The sequence below is a fragment of the Sphaerodactylus townsendi genome, linkage group LG02, assembly GCF_021028975.2.
Source record: "Sphaerodactylus townsendi isolate TG3544 linkage group LG02, MPM_Stown_v2.3, whole genome shotgun sequence".
Taxonomy (NCBI): Eukaryota; Metazoa; Chordata; class Lepidosauria; order Squamata; family Sphaerodactylidae; genus Sphaerodactylus; species Sphaerodactylus townsendi.
Genome location: NC_059426.1, coordinates 139606936 through 139623840, shown reverse-complemented (window position 1 = coordinate 139623840; position 16905 = coordinate 139606936). Strand labels below are relative to the sequence as shown.

Genomic DNA, 16905 nt, shown 5'->3' with positions numbered 1-16905 from the left:
TTCTTCTAATGAAAGGATGGGAGTTTCGAAATTGCACTAGCATTTATGGGTTTTTATTCCTTCTGGGTCAATATTTCTGTATTTCTCGGCTGGTTCAAACAGTTTTTGCAGACTTTACATTTTCATTTAAAGAGAAAAATATGTTTCCATCTCTTGGGGTTTCATATGAAGAAAACATCCCAAAATAAAGCTAAAGCATTTCGAAGTTGTATGAGCTGCAAACAGTTCAAATAATAACTTTCAGCTCTGCAGTTGTATCTCAAGAAAGTGATAATTCTAACACCTAACAATGATGTCATTGACTACTTTAACTACTTTGGCAAAAATACATCCATATAAACTGCCTCAGTATTCACATTTTTGTTTTCAAGATTTCATTCAAACAGAAATAAATAATTTAATGCAGAATTCATTTTAAATGTGGTGGTGGTGTTGCTTTTCAGAATGAACAACAATGTATTTTTCTGTAATTTGTGGTTTTGATTGCTGTTAATAATTAACTTCTCCTACAAAAGAAAACTTCCATTGTGTCAAGAAAAAAAACCCCACTGAACACAGAACACGTCTCATAAATCACTTTTATGTATTTAAAACAGCTGACTTTACATTTTTATTGCATTATTTGAAAAAAGTATCATTTCATCTGGAAAGAATCATTGTAAAATGTGATTGTCAACATAGCTAAACCAGTTTTCTGAAGAAAATGGCTGCTTATGAATCTAAGGACTATAATTATGCCAGGATTTTTTTCACAACCAGAAAATTTGGATGGGGATGTGCACAGGAAATACCTGGCAGACAATGTAAAATGTTCTGTGAATGCAAAGCTAAGCCGTTCCTTTTAGGTTTCAGAAAGCAAATAAGTAATGATAAGCAACAGTCTAAGCACTGAAAGGTGAGCTGATTTCTCCTGAAGTTTGATGCAGTTCAAATAATACCACGTGTATGTACTTGTAAAAGTTATGTTTAACAGAACTAGTTCTGTTTATGTGAGAGGGGACTATTTTGTATCCATTTTAACCAACCTCTTCTTTTTATTTTTGGAAATAAAGTCTATTATTTGCTTGCAGTAAAACCATGACATCATCTTCCTTTATTTCCATTATTATTTATTATATGTTCAGGGCCACCAGCTTTTGGATTGTAAAATGGATCATGATTGCAAAGAGCTTACAATGTCAAGCAGAGGATGATTCTTGCATCCAAGATCAGGCGTGAACACCAGACAAATTAATTGTGTGACACATGATCCTACCGCAAAATGTTGTCTCATGGACACACAATTGTCCCATACAAAAAACCCTAGCCTGGTGCCACTTTAGGGGGAATGCACTCAGCCTCCTCTATGATGGGCTGTACAGAATTTTGCAGCTGCATTTGATTTAAGTGATTATGTTCCACAGTGGCAATAATAATCCATATTTCATCTTCAGTTTTCTGTGCAGTTCCGTACGGGAACTATGCATGCATAGACCAGCTGTGAAAAATAATTTTCTAGCTTTAAAAAACTTGAAGAGGGTGTAGGTTTTAGGCTAGCAGCACCAAAATTTCAGAGTATCTTTAGGAGACTCTCCTGATGATACCACCCAGGTTTGGTGAGGTTTGGTTAAGAGAGTCCAAAGTTATGGACTCCCAAAGGGGGTACCCCCATCTCCCATTGTTTCCAATGGGAGCTAATAGGAGATGGGGCTACACCTTTGAGAGTCCATAACTTTGGACCCCCTCAAACTTTACTAAACCTGGGTGGTATCATCAGGAGTGTCTCCTAAAGATACCCTGAAATTTTGGTGCTGCTAGCCCAGGGGTCTGCAACCTGCGGCTCTCCAGATGTTCATGAACTACAATTCCCATCAGCCCCTGTCAGCGTGGCCAGCATGGCCAATTGGCCACGCTGCCAGGGGCTGATGGGAATTGTAGTTCATGAACATCTGGAGAGCCACAGGTTGCAGACCCCTGTGCTAGCCTAAAAACTGTGCCCCCTGCAGGCCAAAAACTGAAAAAACACTAAAAAAATACAAACACAAACATGGGAGGGCCCTTGCAAAACTCAGATTTTGCACCGGACTCCATTTTCCCTAGCTATGCCTCTGAGTGGCAGCCAACTTACAATAACCTCATAAGGTTTTTAAGGCAAGGAACATTCAAAGTTGGTTGCCTATGCCTGGCTATACATAGCAACCCTGATATTCTTCAGTGTTTTCCCATCTAAATACTAACCAGGACCAATGTAATAGAAGAGAGGATATAGATTATAACAGTTGTGGACAATAAATAATAATATAATAAATAATAATATAATAATATGAACAGTAAATAGATATTCTCAAAATAATCTTAACAGAAATTATAGGAAACCCTAAACCCAATATTTATGTTAAACTATTATTTTCCAAAAATACTTCCCAAATATTGAATTGAGTTCATCTATTGTGATTATCTATCCATACCTTTCAATGTTCCCCGCCTTTAACACATTTTCAATACAATTTATCAAGAATGTCAATAATTCATATATGTCATTGTGACAACCTCATTTTCTACTCCTGCTTTTTAAAAACAATAATATAATATGATTTTCATTTATCTTGGAATTCTTTAATGGGGGGGGGGATGTTTACATAATTTGCTAGTTTTGCCAACATTGCATATTCAGTTAATTTATTTTCCGTCTTCCTGAGTTGGATTCTCTTCTGCTTTCCATTTTGCTGTAAATATTACTGTAGCCACAGTTGTCATATATAAAAACAATTCTTCCAAGTTTTTGGAATGTTTTTGGAAAAATGCCCAATATTTTCCATAGTAAATTAAATTTTCTAAATTTTCTAATTTTTTTGCATGTATTTATTCCCATTTTTTAATCTTTTTGCATATCCACCACATGTGAAAAAGAACCATCCACTTCTTTGCATTTCCAACATTTTCCTTTATAGTTCTTATCCATTGTCTTAATATCCTTTTAAGTAGTATACCATTGATAAAAAAATCGTATACCAATTTTCTTGTAATATTTAGCTGACTGAGTTTTATATGTTCATAAGGTTTCCTACTGTTGAAAAGATATTGCTTCCTCAGAATTTTGCATCATTCCATACATGTTTTAACCTGTTGCTTCTGTGTGAAATTGAAGTAATAACTTATAAATTCATCCTAATAAATGTTCTTTTTGTTGCGTAATCCCTTTTTCCAATTCAGTCAACTCCCTCTTCCTGTGTGAATATCCCCTTTTGGTCTCAAGCATAGTTGAAAATATAATATCCATTAAACATTTTTACCTTCATCCTTTAACTTTTGGCAAGACTTAATTTCTCCGTGAGAGTTATTTATATCTCCATATGTCATGAAGTCATTATTTTTCCTCACATACTTATCATAGTATTCCTCATTGGTCTTTTCCACACAGCTGAAATAAAATGTCTTGAGTATGTTTAAAAAACTGTTTTCCAGATGAAGTTCGCACAGCTCTCTCTTGCAAATCATCTTCAGAACAGTTTATTTCTCTCAACCTGGGTTTTTCAAACATCACTAAATCAGCAATCTTTCCCCCCTAACCTGAGTTGAAGATGTTTCTTGTTTACCGAACAAACAAAAGCAGGCAGGAAACACTATATTTTCCCCAACCAAACCTCTTGTTCCCATTTTCACTGTTTACACCTGTCATTTTGTGTGCTGCAGCAGATTCTCCATGAAGGTTCCCCACGGAGCTTTCCTCTTCTTGCAGCTCATCTGTGCACAATTTCCGTGTAAAAAGTAGGTGAATAAAGTTTGTTTTGCCTAGTGATCCCACACACGTGTCATGTTTCCTTTTTTTGTTTTGAGGGGTATGTCTGCAAAGCTACAGCATCATCATTACAGAAGCTGCAATATGCACATATTTGTGTTGTAGCTTTGCAGACATATTCCTCCAAACAAAAAAAGGAAAAATGTGCCCAGGATTGCTAGGCGAAACAAACTTTATTCATCTACTTTTTACATGTAAATCATGCACGGATGAGCTGCAAGTAGAGGAAACCTCCATCGAAAATCTTCACCAAATGGCAGAGGCAGATAATCTCTGCAGCAGCATGCAAAATGGTGGGCAAAACTCTAAAACTGACCAGGGCTCTGTCGGCCAGCAGGTGGGAATAAACATTTTGGCTGGCAAAGCTTGTGTTCTCCATGCTATGGGAACACAAAGAGCCAAAACAGATTCCTCTGAAGATGCCAGCCACGGATGCAGGTGAAAAGTCAGGAGAAAATGCTACAAGAACACGGCTATACAGCCTGGAAACCACACAACACCCCAGATCTTTTAAAAATGTTTGCAGGATGTTTTATTTCTGCTGTGTGGAAAGGACAAATGGGAGACATTAATAGGGACAATTGACTGCTTATTCTCCAGGTGGATTCCCATCTCTGCTAGTCCATCTCTAATGACATGGTTTCTATTTTTCATTGTATTTATTTTTATTGATTTTTAGTCTGTAAATAGTTATGTGGACCTTCTTAAATGTTATTACTCTTTGTTCTGGGTTTTTGATTCAATCCACAGTCCAAACCAAGCCAGGTCTTGATAACATAGTTTAATATTGATAGCATAGTTTAACGTTGGGTACAGCTAATCCTCTTTTTTTTCTCATCTTGTAGAACTTTAGGAGCAGCAAGGCATAATAATCTCCTGATGTCAATATATTTTTTAAAAAATATTTATTTCCACTTGTCAATATAATTTTTCTTTCTGTTTTTTCGTTTCTGTGCACTTTATCTATTATGAATAGTTGTACTATCTAAGGCTGTGATCGTGTGGGTATGTACACCCAGGTTGTGAATCTGCAATTCTATACACATTTATGTGCATAAAAGCCCCTTGGACTCAGGGGATGGGGGCTTATTTGCAAGTGCCCTGAATAGCCAGCACAATATCACATTTGGATCTAGGAGACCTAGGCCGCTTCCACACGGCCACGCTGGGGGTTGGGTCAGCGTGCATGACGCCGACCCAACCCCCCCAGGAGCGTTCGCATGAACGGTCCCGGGAATGACAGGGAAGACGGCATCATGGAGCGCCGTCACACGATTGACTTACCTTCCCTGCGACCGTCCGGCGCGTCGCCGAGGCCAGGGGACACACACCCCTGCCCTGCGCGACCGCTCTGGAGTTGCAGGGCAGGTGGGACGTGTCCCCAGGCCTTGGCGACATGCCGGATGGTCGCAGGGAAGGTAAGTTGATTGGGAAAGGGGGAGGGATGGCGCCTTCCAGCCGCTGCCGTTCGCACAGCAGCAGCTGGAAGCTGCCGTTTTCCAAAAACCTTGCTCAGGGAGCGAGGTGGGAAAATGGTGGCTTCATGCCGCTGGGGAGCAGCTGGGCCCCCCATGTGAACAGCTCCCTAGGGACGGCGTTTTTGCCGTCCCTAGGGCACTGTATAAGGTCCGTGCGGAAAGGGCCCTGTATTCAGCTCCCCACTGTGCCACAAAGTTTGGGCAGTCACACACTTTCAAGCTAACCTACTCATATGATTGTTGTGAGCATAAAAATGGGGAAATAATGTCTCCCAAGCTCCTTGGAGGAAGGGTGGGATTTAAAAAAAAACCCGTTAGCTAGGATTAATGTGTAGGATCAGTCTGTGTGAATGAAAATACACTGCAACTTCTTAAAAATTGGTTGTGGTTTTTACAACCCAATCCTGTGCATGTCTATTCAAATGCAAGCCTTTTTGTGTTTATTGGGGTTTACTTATAGATAAGTATGCACAGGCTTACAGCCTCAAGTTAAATTGTATGCCACAGAAATTTATATTACTCTTGTCTTCTTCTTTTAAACCTGAATTTATTAAAGCCTGACATTGCATGCATGTAGCAAATAAAATAAAATAGAATATGCAGTGTTATCTTAGAGGACTACTTTGAAAAGGAAGCTGATTTTCTGTGAGTTTTCTGCAGATGTTCTTTTTTCCAAGTTTCATTTCAGAATGATGGTTGCTGTGTTTGTTATTAATCTTTCATCTTTCACTAGATTTCTCAAGGTGGTGTTCCTGCTTGCAGTTTCCATCTCATAGATGGAACAGCATTTGAATAATTCTGATATCTGTCTCCGGTAAACTAGAGGCTCGAAAACTGTAATGATTGATTACCAAATAGCTATTAATCTAAATGCAAAGACAGTGACATGCTCTTTTCTGTATCCAAATGTGGCTCCAATTAGTCATAAATCCTTGACTATCATAGATTTTCTTCAGAATTTACTTTGAACAAAAAAAGATTAAATGGAGAGTTCACATGTATTATTCCTTTTTATGTTAGAACAAACAACTTGTATAAAAATAATTGATTTCTGTGGATGTTCTAGTAGCTAGATTTGAAAAATTAAAGCAAACAACTTGGCAAGGCTTAGAACAGTTAGTAAGCTGCTGGATACTGCTGTATTTTGTTCTGCTATGGTTTTATTATTTAAACTGTGGAGGAATGATATGACAATTCTTTTTAAGATTTCTGATTAAACTGTGTAGGTCATGGTCCAGCCAAAACAGCACTTTGGTGCCCTGTTGATTCAGTGGCCAAGATGGTGACATTTGTTTAACATTCCCAGGGTAAGCAGTGGAATGAGAGCCAGTGAGATGTGGTGAATATAGTATCAGACCAGGATCTGAGAGACTCAGATTTGAATGTCCACTCTGTCTTGAAAACTTGCTGGGTGACCTTTGACCAGTCACTCTCTCACCCCCATAGGGTTGTTGTGAGGATAAAATGGAGGAGATTAAAATGATGTTAGCTGCATTGGGTCCCCATTGGGGAGAAAAACAGAGTACAAATGAGATAAATAAAATACTTGCTGGGGTTGGGCCAGGAGCAGAGCAAGGGGAAACAGCACCCTGCACCCCCACCATGCCCTGGAATTTCCCCACCATGCCCACCATGCCCACCATGCCCATGCACCGGTGTTCCCCCAGGGCATCCCGCCGCCCCCCTCCCCACCCCATTAGCACTACGCTACTGGGTTGGGCTATGGTATCAAAGCACTGGTGTCTCTGTTTAGCAAACCTGATTAAAGGGAAAAGTGAATTTTGCTATGGAGTTAGATTACAAAAATGTACACTGATGCAACAGCTCTGGTGTTCTTCCACAAGTGCAGTTGTCTTAAATATCAGGAAAAAATTCATTCATATTCATGGAGGATATCCCTTGGAGCTTTCTTTCAGCATCCATTAGCTACAGTGTAGCAGTGCCACTACCCAAACTGTAAAAGAGTACATACAATGCAATCCTTAGTTCAGTTATACCCTTCTAAGCCCACTGACTTCAACAGATTTACAAGTGTCCCTCTGATTAGGATGGTGCTGCTAGCCAGCTTCAGTTTCTGTGCCTCAAACATTAATTTGAAACATATAAAAAAATTCATGTAGCCATCTGGATCTGTAGGAGAAAAAACCCCAAATGCAGCAGCAATGTATTAACTTTCATTAGAACCAATTAAAAGGTTATAGAGTACAGAGCAAGCTTTTAAATTCTCCAGTCCTTTTTCACAGTGCTGGATGACTTCTGGAGAACTTGCTCGTTACTTTGTGATCTTTTAGCTGGCCTTAATAAAATACTTTTCGCTAATGCTAAGTTGGATCATTTTGAAAGTCATTTTCAGATGAAAAGCTATACATTTCCACATTAATCCTACACTGTTGTGTTAATTCCATACAGTACTAAAATTTGTTTGAGGTAATCAGTGTGGCCTTTCCTCTGCTAAGAGAAGGTTGGGTCATTAAAGTGAGCTACAAGAGTAAACCAGCTAAGCTTGTGATCTTACAAACACTTTCTAAATAAATGCCAGTAAGGGCATAGGTGTAAAAAGTAGGCTGTGCAATGTAGCCAGTGCAGTCCATTTGAAGGATGCACCTCACCACAGAGCCAAAAAGGGGATGAGCAGGAAGTAAGTCCAAGTTTTAGCTTTACTCTTGGTTGGGTCATGAAAGCGAGCTACAGGAGTAAAGCTAAAGCTTCCTGCTCATCCCCTTTTTGGCTCTGTGGTGAGGTGCATCCTTTAAATGAACTGCATTGGCTACATTGCACAGTCGCTTTTTAACCTATGCTTTTACTGGCATTTATTTGGAAAGTGACTGTAAGATCACAAGCTTAGCAGGCTTCATGGGTAGACGCTTCCAGGCACACTGAGGCAGAAAAGCAGTAAATAGCTCAAAAACCTCAAGCTTAGTGAGGTTTTTTTTTCTTTAATCCTGCAGAAAAGGAGTTGTTAGTCCCTGGTATAGTTCTAGCTACAGAGGTGTATCTAGGCAAACTGGCGCCCGGGGACAAAACTTGATTTTGGCGCCCCCCCCCTCCCCGGTATGGGTGGCCACCCTCCCCCACCACGACCAAACAATGATTTTTTGCACCAGGTCATTTCTAAATCACCATCATATTAAAGAACATGCCCCAACACAGCAATAGTACATACCACTCAGCAGAAATCAAACATTTAGATATTTTTTTCAAAATGCTTTCAAAATGTCCATCTTAGCTCCTTCCTGACCACATATATTCATTATAAAATAATTTTATGCCACTTTTCTAGACAAAAGGTGCCTGAGGCAGCTAAAAAAGCAATTCAAAACACCAACAACAATAATAATTAACAGCAATGTTGTAGAATGAAACCAGTTCAAGTCCACTGAAAATTTTCTCAACATTTAAATTTAAAACTAATTTCCAATCAGCAGCCAACAGAATTCCAATCGGCAGTAATGTGGTCCTGCTTTTACAACACCAAAACCCAGAGACTTCTACTGGGGCCTAACAATACTAAAGCAACCCAGGAACACCCTGCTACAAGATGTGGCCCCTGAAATGGCTGTCAAAGAAAGGGGGGATGAAAATACGAAGGGGGGGGGGGAGATGCAGCACAGTCCTGCCTCCAACAGTACAGTTGAATTTTTTACAGGATATGTTGGGGAGTATGAAGTCAAGGTTTCTCTCCCCTAATGTCATGTCCTGTACTACCCCCCTTCATCTCCTGTCTGGGAAAGGTGGAATTCATATCAGCAGACACTTCATAGGCTGACCAGAAAAAGGAGGGGAGGGGAAGAGAGACCCTAGAAAAGCATCGAGTCCAATCACAGGCTTTGATGTAAAAAGCCAGAGCCTTGGTCCAAGGCACAAACAGAGGCTTTGCATGCAGAAGATGCCAAATTAGGACTTCCAGCTTCAGGTTGGCAAACTCCTGGAGTTGGGCTGCCAACCTCCAGGTGTGGCTAGGGAACTCCTAGAATTACAACTGATTTCCAAAGGACAGAGATCAGTTCCTCTGGAGAAAATGGCTATTTTGGAAGATGGCTAAAGTCTCTTCCTTCTCCACCCCCCACCCCAAAACTCCAGGAATTTCCCAACCCAGATCAGGCAACCTGGCCGCCAGGGATTCCCTGCTTGCCAACTTCCCAGCAGGGACTTTGGCCCTTCTTCCTTGTCCCAACCCCCTCATCATAAGGTGCCTAGCTGGCGTCCCCGTCACCCCGAAGTTCTCATTGGGGTTCTTCTGGGATATGGCTCTCCTCCCTCCCCCCTGCAAGATTAACCCCCCCAAAACCTCCCAACTTTCTTCTCTCCTTGCGCGCCCCGCACTTCTCCAAAGGTCCTCCATTGCTAGCAACTAGTAATAAGATTATTTCAGCAACTTTTCTGGGGAGGGGGGGAGCCAGGACGGGGGTTTTCTTTCCTTCCACGTGAGCCTTTCGGTTTCTTCTTGGCAACTGGGGAAAGTAAGCGGACTGGGGTGCTCCAGTTTGGGAGTTTTAAGATGCCGGTGATTGCAGGGGGAGTGTTTATCTCTGCATCTTCTTTTGCTTGCTGCCCATGAGTGCGCCCATGGCAGCCTGGCACTGGCGGCGGCCACAGGAAGGAACCGAAGCTGCTGGTGATCTGCCTGTAGGGGCGGGGGAGCGATGGGCCTGCCAGGGGGGGGAGCAATGGGCATCGGGAGGAAAACAAGCCTTCCCATGCCCGCCGCCAGTGCCGGGCCGCTATGGGTGCCCTCAAGGAGAAGCAACAAGCGCCCTTGGAAGTCCTGGGCTCGTTGCCTCACAGGCCGCCAGGGGCGCTTGCTGCCCCTCCACGAGGGCGCCCACGGCGGCCTGGCACCAGCGGCGGGCACGGGAAGGAACTGAAGCCGCCGGTGGGGAGGGGAGAGCAATGGGGCTGCCGGGGGGAGCGATGGGCCTGCGGGGGGGAGCAATGGGCATCGGGAGGAAAACAAGCCTTCCCGTGCCCGCCGCCGGTGCCAAGCCGCTGTGGGCGCCCTCGAGGAGAAGCAACAAGCGCCCTTGGAAGTCCTGGGCTCATTGCCTCACAGGCCGCCAGGGGCGCTTGCTGCCCCTCCATGAGGGCTTCTACGGCGGCCCGGCACCGGGCATGGGAAGGAACCGAAGCTGCCGGTGGAGAGGGGGGAGCAGTGGGCCTGCGGGGGGGGAGGGGGGAGCAATGGGCATCGGGAGGAAAAAACAAGTTGAACAAACCTTCCTATGGCACGGGGGCGGGGCTGCTGCGATGGAGGACACAGGCTGCTGAAGTCTGCACTGGCAGGCAAGACTCGAAGGCAAAAACCCTGGTCCGCTTCTTGTGCCACGTGCCTGTGTCTGCTGGTGCTGTTGTTTCTTCCTGGGCCTCCTCACCTTCCCTTCCCTTCTTTGCTGCTTCTGGCAAGTCAGCAGGGAAGGAGCTTTGTGCACGCACAGCCCGGAAAAGGCAAGGCACACTGGGAAGAAGGGAGGCGGAGCTCCCCCGCCCGCCCGCCCACCCTGATGGTTTGTTTGATTGGTGGGACTGGCCCAGTGGGCTACTGGCGTCCAGAGTGGGTGGGGCTAAGGCATCCTGAGCCGATTTCTAAAGCAAAGCAGCTTGCCAGCTCGGCGTCGCTTGCTTTGCTTCACACAATGCTGCAGTCTGTGGGGGCGGGGAACATTTTGGCGCCCCCCACGTGACCAAAATTGTTGCGCCCGGGGACAAGGGGTACCCCTCGTCCCTAGGCAGATACGCTTCTGTCTAGCTATCTAGGCCAGTTTAGTGAATCACAAGCAGAGGCATATCTCCAGAAAATGATGCCTGGGGCAAGCTCTCAAAATGTATCCCCCCCCTTTGCAATCTGGATGTTATGCCTCTATTGATACAGCCCTTTTTGTCACTGCTTCACACTGACAGCTCATATTTAACTGATTGTCCACCCATATCCCTGGATCTTGTTCTCACACACTAGTACTAAGTAGTTTATTCGCCATCCTGAGAGCGAGGGGGGAGGGGGGAAGAAACAGGGAGAGAAAGGGGAGAAGAGAGAGAAACAGGAAAAGGGAGAGAAAGGGGGAAGAAAGAGAAATGGGGGAAAGGAAGAGAAAGGGTGAAGAGAGAGGAAGGGTGAAGAGAGAAAATTCAGAGGCAGCAGGGGGAAGGTTGCCATGTCATTGCCCTCCTCTCCCCACTGCTGCAGTGGCAAAAAGAAAGCCTCTAGTTGCTTTGAAACTGGGGGGAATAGGTCAGGGAAAGAGAGTACTCCCTGGCCTTGTCCTCACCCCCAGTCTTCTCCCAGCCCAGAGGCAAATCAGGGCAAAATGGCACCCAGGGCAAAATGGCACCCCCTGCACCCCCATGCCCCTTGGTAGCTACTTCCCCCCTGTGCCCCACTTTCCTGAGCCAGCAGCAGTCCCAGGTAGCCTGGTGGGGCCAAGGGATGCTTGGCTGTGGCCTCCGCTGGGCCTGGCAGGGCCAAGCCAAGGGGCGCCCTGCGGCGGCCCCACTAGGCCATTCCTTAAGCCTCCTTCAGCTCCACACAGCACACCCCTCCTCCCCCATGCCGACTCTGGAGCCCAGTCGGCTCAGGGGAGGAGAAAGTGTGGGACCCAGCTACAATTGCCTGAAAGTAAGATAATCTTAATTTCAAAGTAACCAGAGTGTTTTTTTTCAGGGGTGGTGAGGGCGGGGGAGGGAATCTTGGGCCACTTTTCTTTCTTCCCCCACATTAGTCTCTAGTTGCTTTAAAGTTAAGATTAACTTACTTCTAGGTGGTGAGGCCAGGCTAGATCAGTTGAGGTTGGGGCTCTTCCTTTGCCCGCCCGCCCCCCGGGTTTGAGAACCCTTGCCCCCTTAGTTACCTGTCTGATCACAATGTGCACAGGTCTGATCTAGAGTATTCCCTATTCTTTGAAGTATGCAAACATCTTTAGTGAAGAGCAGTTTCTACTCTTGCTTCTTGTATACTATTGATCAGCAGTTCTCAACCTTTTTTCACTTGCATGTCCCTTGGTTGGGAACCATTGCTATAGATTGTAAGTATAATCAACACATATGAGGCCTGGTATGTGGCTTGGATTTAGGAAGATCCTTATTAGAAGGGCAGTGGATCCAATGGAAAAGCTCTTGGATGAGGTTGGCAAAATTAATCTTTCCCTACCTTTCCCTTCTCAAAGCAGCCTTCTTTTTGTCTTGGAAATCCTTTGTTATCCATAGTAGAGGCTCAAGAACAAAATGAACCACAGAACATACAACTGCAGTAATTATGAGGAATCAGGAAGAAATTACTTCCCTCTTCAGTTACCAGCTTTGTGTAGCTTTTTCCCCACGGCCAGTATATCCTGGGATAAGGAGGTGAAACAACCCAGTCTGGCCATGACTTCCACATGGTTTCCGGGTCTAACTCGGGCCCGTCCTGCGAGATTTCCCTTATCCCGCACTTTTCAAAAAACGATAAAATTGGCAGTTCTTTTTTAAAAACCCACACCAACCCCACTCCCATGCAAACACCGTGGGAGACGGACCGGTTTATTTTTCCTGCCTGACTGCCTGCAGCCAATTAGAACATCGAAAAAATGGGACAGTTCACGCATGCATGACGACATCAGCAAGGAAAATGAAACCAAACCAGGGGCCGTGCATAATCACCTGGAGTTCTTCCTCCCAGTCTGAACGCGCTAACAGGCTGCTGTCCGGAGGGAGAAACCAAGATAGAAACATCCTGGTATGTATGGTCCCGATTTTCCCCCAGGATATTTTGGCCACGGGGAAAACCCAATGATGGGATCCAAAAATTTTAATAACAGGTTCCGATGGTGGTGGGATTCAAACAATGGCGCCGCACACACACGCACCTCCAATCCCTATTGGGCAGGGAGGTTGCTTTAGTAACCTCTTCTCAGCACTCTGAAAAAATTAGTAACCACTTCTAGAGATTTGGTGAGAACTGGTTTGATCCCACCTTTGGGAAAACCCCATAGACAAGGAGAAAGTGGGCTGCACCTGTTTCTCTTCTGAATCCAACCCAGTGCCTAGGATTGGATTAAATCAAAGAATTACCTATTGTGCACTGATGATCGTGGAAATCAAATCAGCTCTGAAATTGGGATGCTTCAAAAATCTTACCTTTTTACATCAATTACAGGAAACTGTATTAAACAAAGTTTACTTTTCAGATTAATTGACTGAGCATTATTTCCCTATGAATAATTTTTAATATCCCTTTAAGACCAATAGAAATCCTTCTGTTTAGTGAAGGAGTTTAATGACTCAGAACTGATGTGAATTTGTGACCTAATGCTGTTGTATTCTTGTATCAATGCTGTTATAGATTAATCATATTACAAAGGAAATAAAAAAGTTATTCCATTATTTTGCTTAATTTGCCTATTTCGGGGGGGGGGCAGGATGTGTGTATGTGTGGGCTCAATAGTCTGTGCTCCCACAAGATTCCAGAGTTTTCTCTGTAGTGAGTGGGAATATTTTTTCTGTTGATCGGGTTGTGATGTTGACTGTCTATTGAAAGCTGGTGCACAGCTCAGTCTTAGGTGATCTATAATGAGAAATGAGGTCCTGGGAAGTCAAATCACCACCTGACAGGCTCAGTGTATCACCCTTCCTTGACAGAAGCCCTTTGTTTGGAACTGCTGGCAATTACAGCCGTTTCCAAGTTAAGATAAGAGCCAGCCTTCTCAGGTAATGTCCTCGATCACACCTGATGACAGACTCTTGCATGCAAGTTTTTTCAGGTGTTCTGTTTGTTCAGTAATCCTTCAATGCCAAACTTTTCTAAATAGAGAGCAGGTCCCATCGGTAATGGACATCAGCCATTAAGCTGGTAATATTTGTCATATATCAGATTACTACTTTGTTATTCCAGTGTGATGAATGCCTGTTATGTTTTGGAAAAGATAAAGTGCAATACTTTTAGCAGTATTCCAATACTTTGGCTTTAAAATCTGACTCCAAGCAAACTGCATTTAATGGGGAGAACTATATTTCCTATTGTAGCTTCTGGTGTATCATTCTATCTTTTATTACCCAGTAACTTTTTAAAAGTTAGGTCATAAATTGTCAAAGATTTATACCAGTTAAGAATTTTAACAATACTATACCTAGGTCCGGCAAATTAACAAAGGGGTTATCTGATCTGGGTTTGGTTCATAGTATTTTGTCATTCCAAAAAAGGCATGCCTGTTGCCTTCTTCATGCTATCAGCATGGGTGTCAAACTCGCTGCCCTCCAGATGTTATGGACTACAGTTCCCACCATCCCCTGCCAGCGTCATGATGGGAACTGCAGTCCATAACATCTGGAGGGCCTCGAGTTTGATACCTGTGAGTTAATGGGTCTATGCTAAGTTCTGCAGCAGCATTTAAGAGAGGTTTGCAGCAGCACACAGTCAGAAAGTGTTACATGTCAGCTCTTACATGGCCAAAGATCAGGAGCATGTCAAGCTACTATGGTATGCCTCCACCTTCTGCAATGAGCTATTCCAAGAAGCCATTTGGGTAGGTTCACAGGAGAGCTGGCCTTGAATGGACCAGCCTCAGAATAGAAACTAGTGGCTTTGTCAGAACAATAGCTTCCACTAAAGCAAATTTGCTATGAAAAGCCAAAAAATCTAGAAAATGCTAGAGGGGAGAGGGTGAACTGCCTGGAAATTCTGGGAATGGGGTCAGTCAGGCCCCCAATTCCCCCCCTTCCAAAAAAAATTCACTTGATGGTAGGAACAAAGGAGAAGGAAGGTGTTAAACCATAACATTGGAAGGATCCTAGAGCATTGATGTGATGTGATGACATGATTTCTGGTTTTGTGCTGGTAGTGATGTCACATATTTTGCTGATATCAATGCAGCCCCAATTTCCCCTTTGGCCTGTCAAGTGAGGGTGGGGAACGAGGGGCGGCACTTCTCAAACACCATGATAGTTTGGGGGGCTGTAGGAGTCTAAATGAACCTTTCAAGATTTATCAAGGCTTGCACTCCACACAACATGATGTCAATACACTACTTGTCCATTGTTTCTACTATTCCTGGACTTTTTTGGTAAACAGTGAGTTCTTATCCAGTTGTTATTTATTTGTTAGTTTATATCCCACCTTTCTCCCCAAATGGGGAACTAAAGTAGCTTACATTGTTTTTATTGCCTCCATTTTGTCCTCACAGCAACCCTGTGAGGTAGGTTAGGTTGAGTGTGTATGAGTGGCTCGTCATACAGCAAGCATCCATGGCAAAGTGAGGATTCGAATCTGGGTCTCCTAGATCCTAGTGTGATACTTTAACCACTACACCATACTAGGCAACTACTCTCATCAGGGTCTGGGGAGGGCAGAAGTTGCCCTGCAGGGAGGCGGGGAGGCTGATGAGGCAAAACAGCATGCGCCCCGGGAGATGGGATACCCTATGTCCCCATTAATGGTACACCACTGCACACACCAATAAGACCTCATACATATTTTTCTTCAGGGTATTTCCCAGATCTGTAACAATAACTAGTGTGTTTTCACAGTTATACTGCTATACTGGGAACTCAGAAAAAACCAACCTGTCTGCCTGATTTGTCCCGTCACAAAGAGAAAGCTTTTTACACTTGGGCCCCTTCCACACATGCAGAATAATGCACTTTCAATCCACTTTCAATGTACCTTGCAGCTGGATTTTACTGTGCAGAATAGCAAAATCCACTTTCAAACAATTGTCAAAGTGGATTGAAAGTGTATTATTCTGCATGTGCAGAAGGGGCCTCCGAGAAGACAGCATTTTACTCTACTACGGCCTCTATTTTTTTGCCTCAGACTGTCTCTCAGTCCTCACAGCTCTGGCTTTCTAGCTGCCAATCAGAAGCTGCCGAGGTCAAGTCCTTGTTTACAGGAGCCTTTGCTCTGGTTACACTGGTATCCTAGTATCCATCACACCACTCAGTTTAAACAGCAGTGATAATTGTGCACATGGGAACAAGAACAAAGCCTAATGGAAGGCTTTTTGGCGGTAGGGGGGCTTTTTCTGTTTTTTCCGCACTGCTCTCCGCACTGCTGAGAAGCCCTCTTGGGGGGAGGCAGGGCAGCACTGAACTGGTGGTGTGTCCTGCTACCAGGAGCTCTGCACTGGGCTGCCCATATCCAATGGCGGGAAAGGGAAAGCTCTAATTATGCCCTGCTTGTGAACTTTCCAGAGCCATTATGGTTATCTACTGCTAAAGGCAGATGTGGATATGCTAAACCAGGGGTAGGGAACCTGCGGCTCTCCAGATGTTCAAGAACTACAATCCCCATCAGCCTCTGTCAGCATGGCCAATTGGCCATGCTGGTAGGGGCTGATGGGAATTGTAGTTCCTGAACATCTGGAGAGCCGCAGGTTCCCTACCCCTGTGCTAAACCTTTGATCTGATCCAGTGAGGCAGTGAAACAAGTCAGACTGAAACAGAATGGCACGTTATACACTTTAAATAAAATTGAATGGAATGAAAAAAATGATTCCATTGTTAATTTTTGTTTCCTGTTTTGTCATATATTTTGATCTATTCAAGGTTAAATTTAACCATAAATAATTATCATCAATTCAAAGAAAGATAATTTTTCATACCAGTTTTGTCTGCCTTGTATACTAATTTCTCATACAGTATTTTGTTTGATATGAAGCCACGTTATAAGAAATACAGTACAAGCATCAG

At 43.8% G+C, this 16905-nt stretch overlaps 1 protein-coding gene across 4 annotated transcripts in view; it reads left to right on the top strand.

Moving 5' to 3' along the window:
* Nucleotides 1-16905, top strand: part of SLC25A21 (solute carrier family 25 member 21) — a 346209-nt gene that overhangs the window by 265015 nt on the left and 64289 nt on the right. The window lies entirely within an intron of this gene.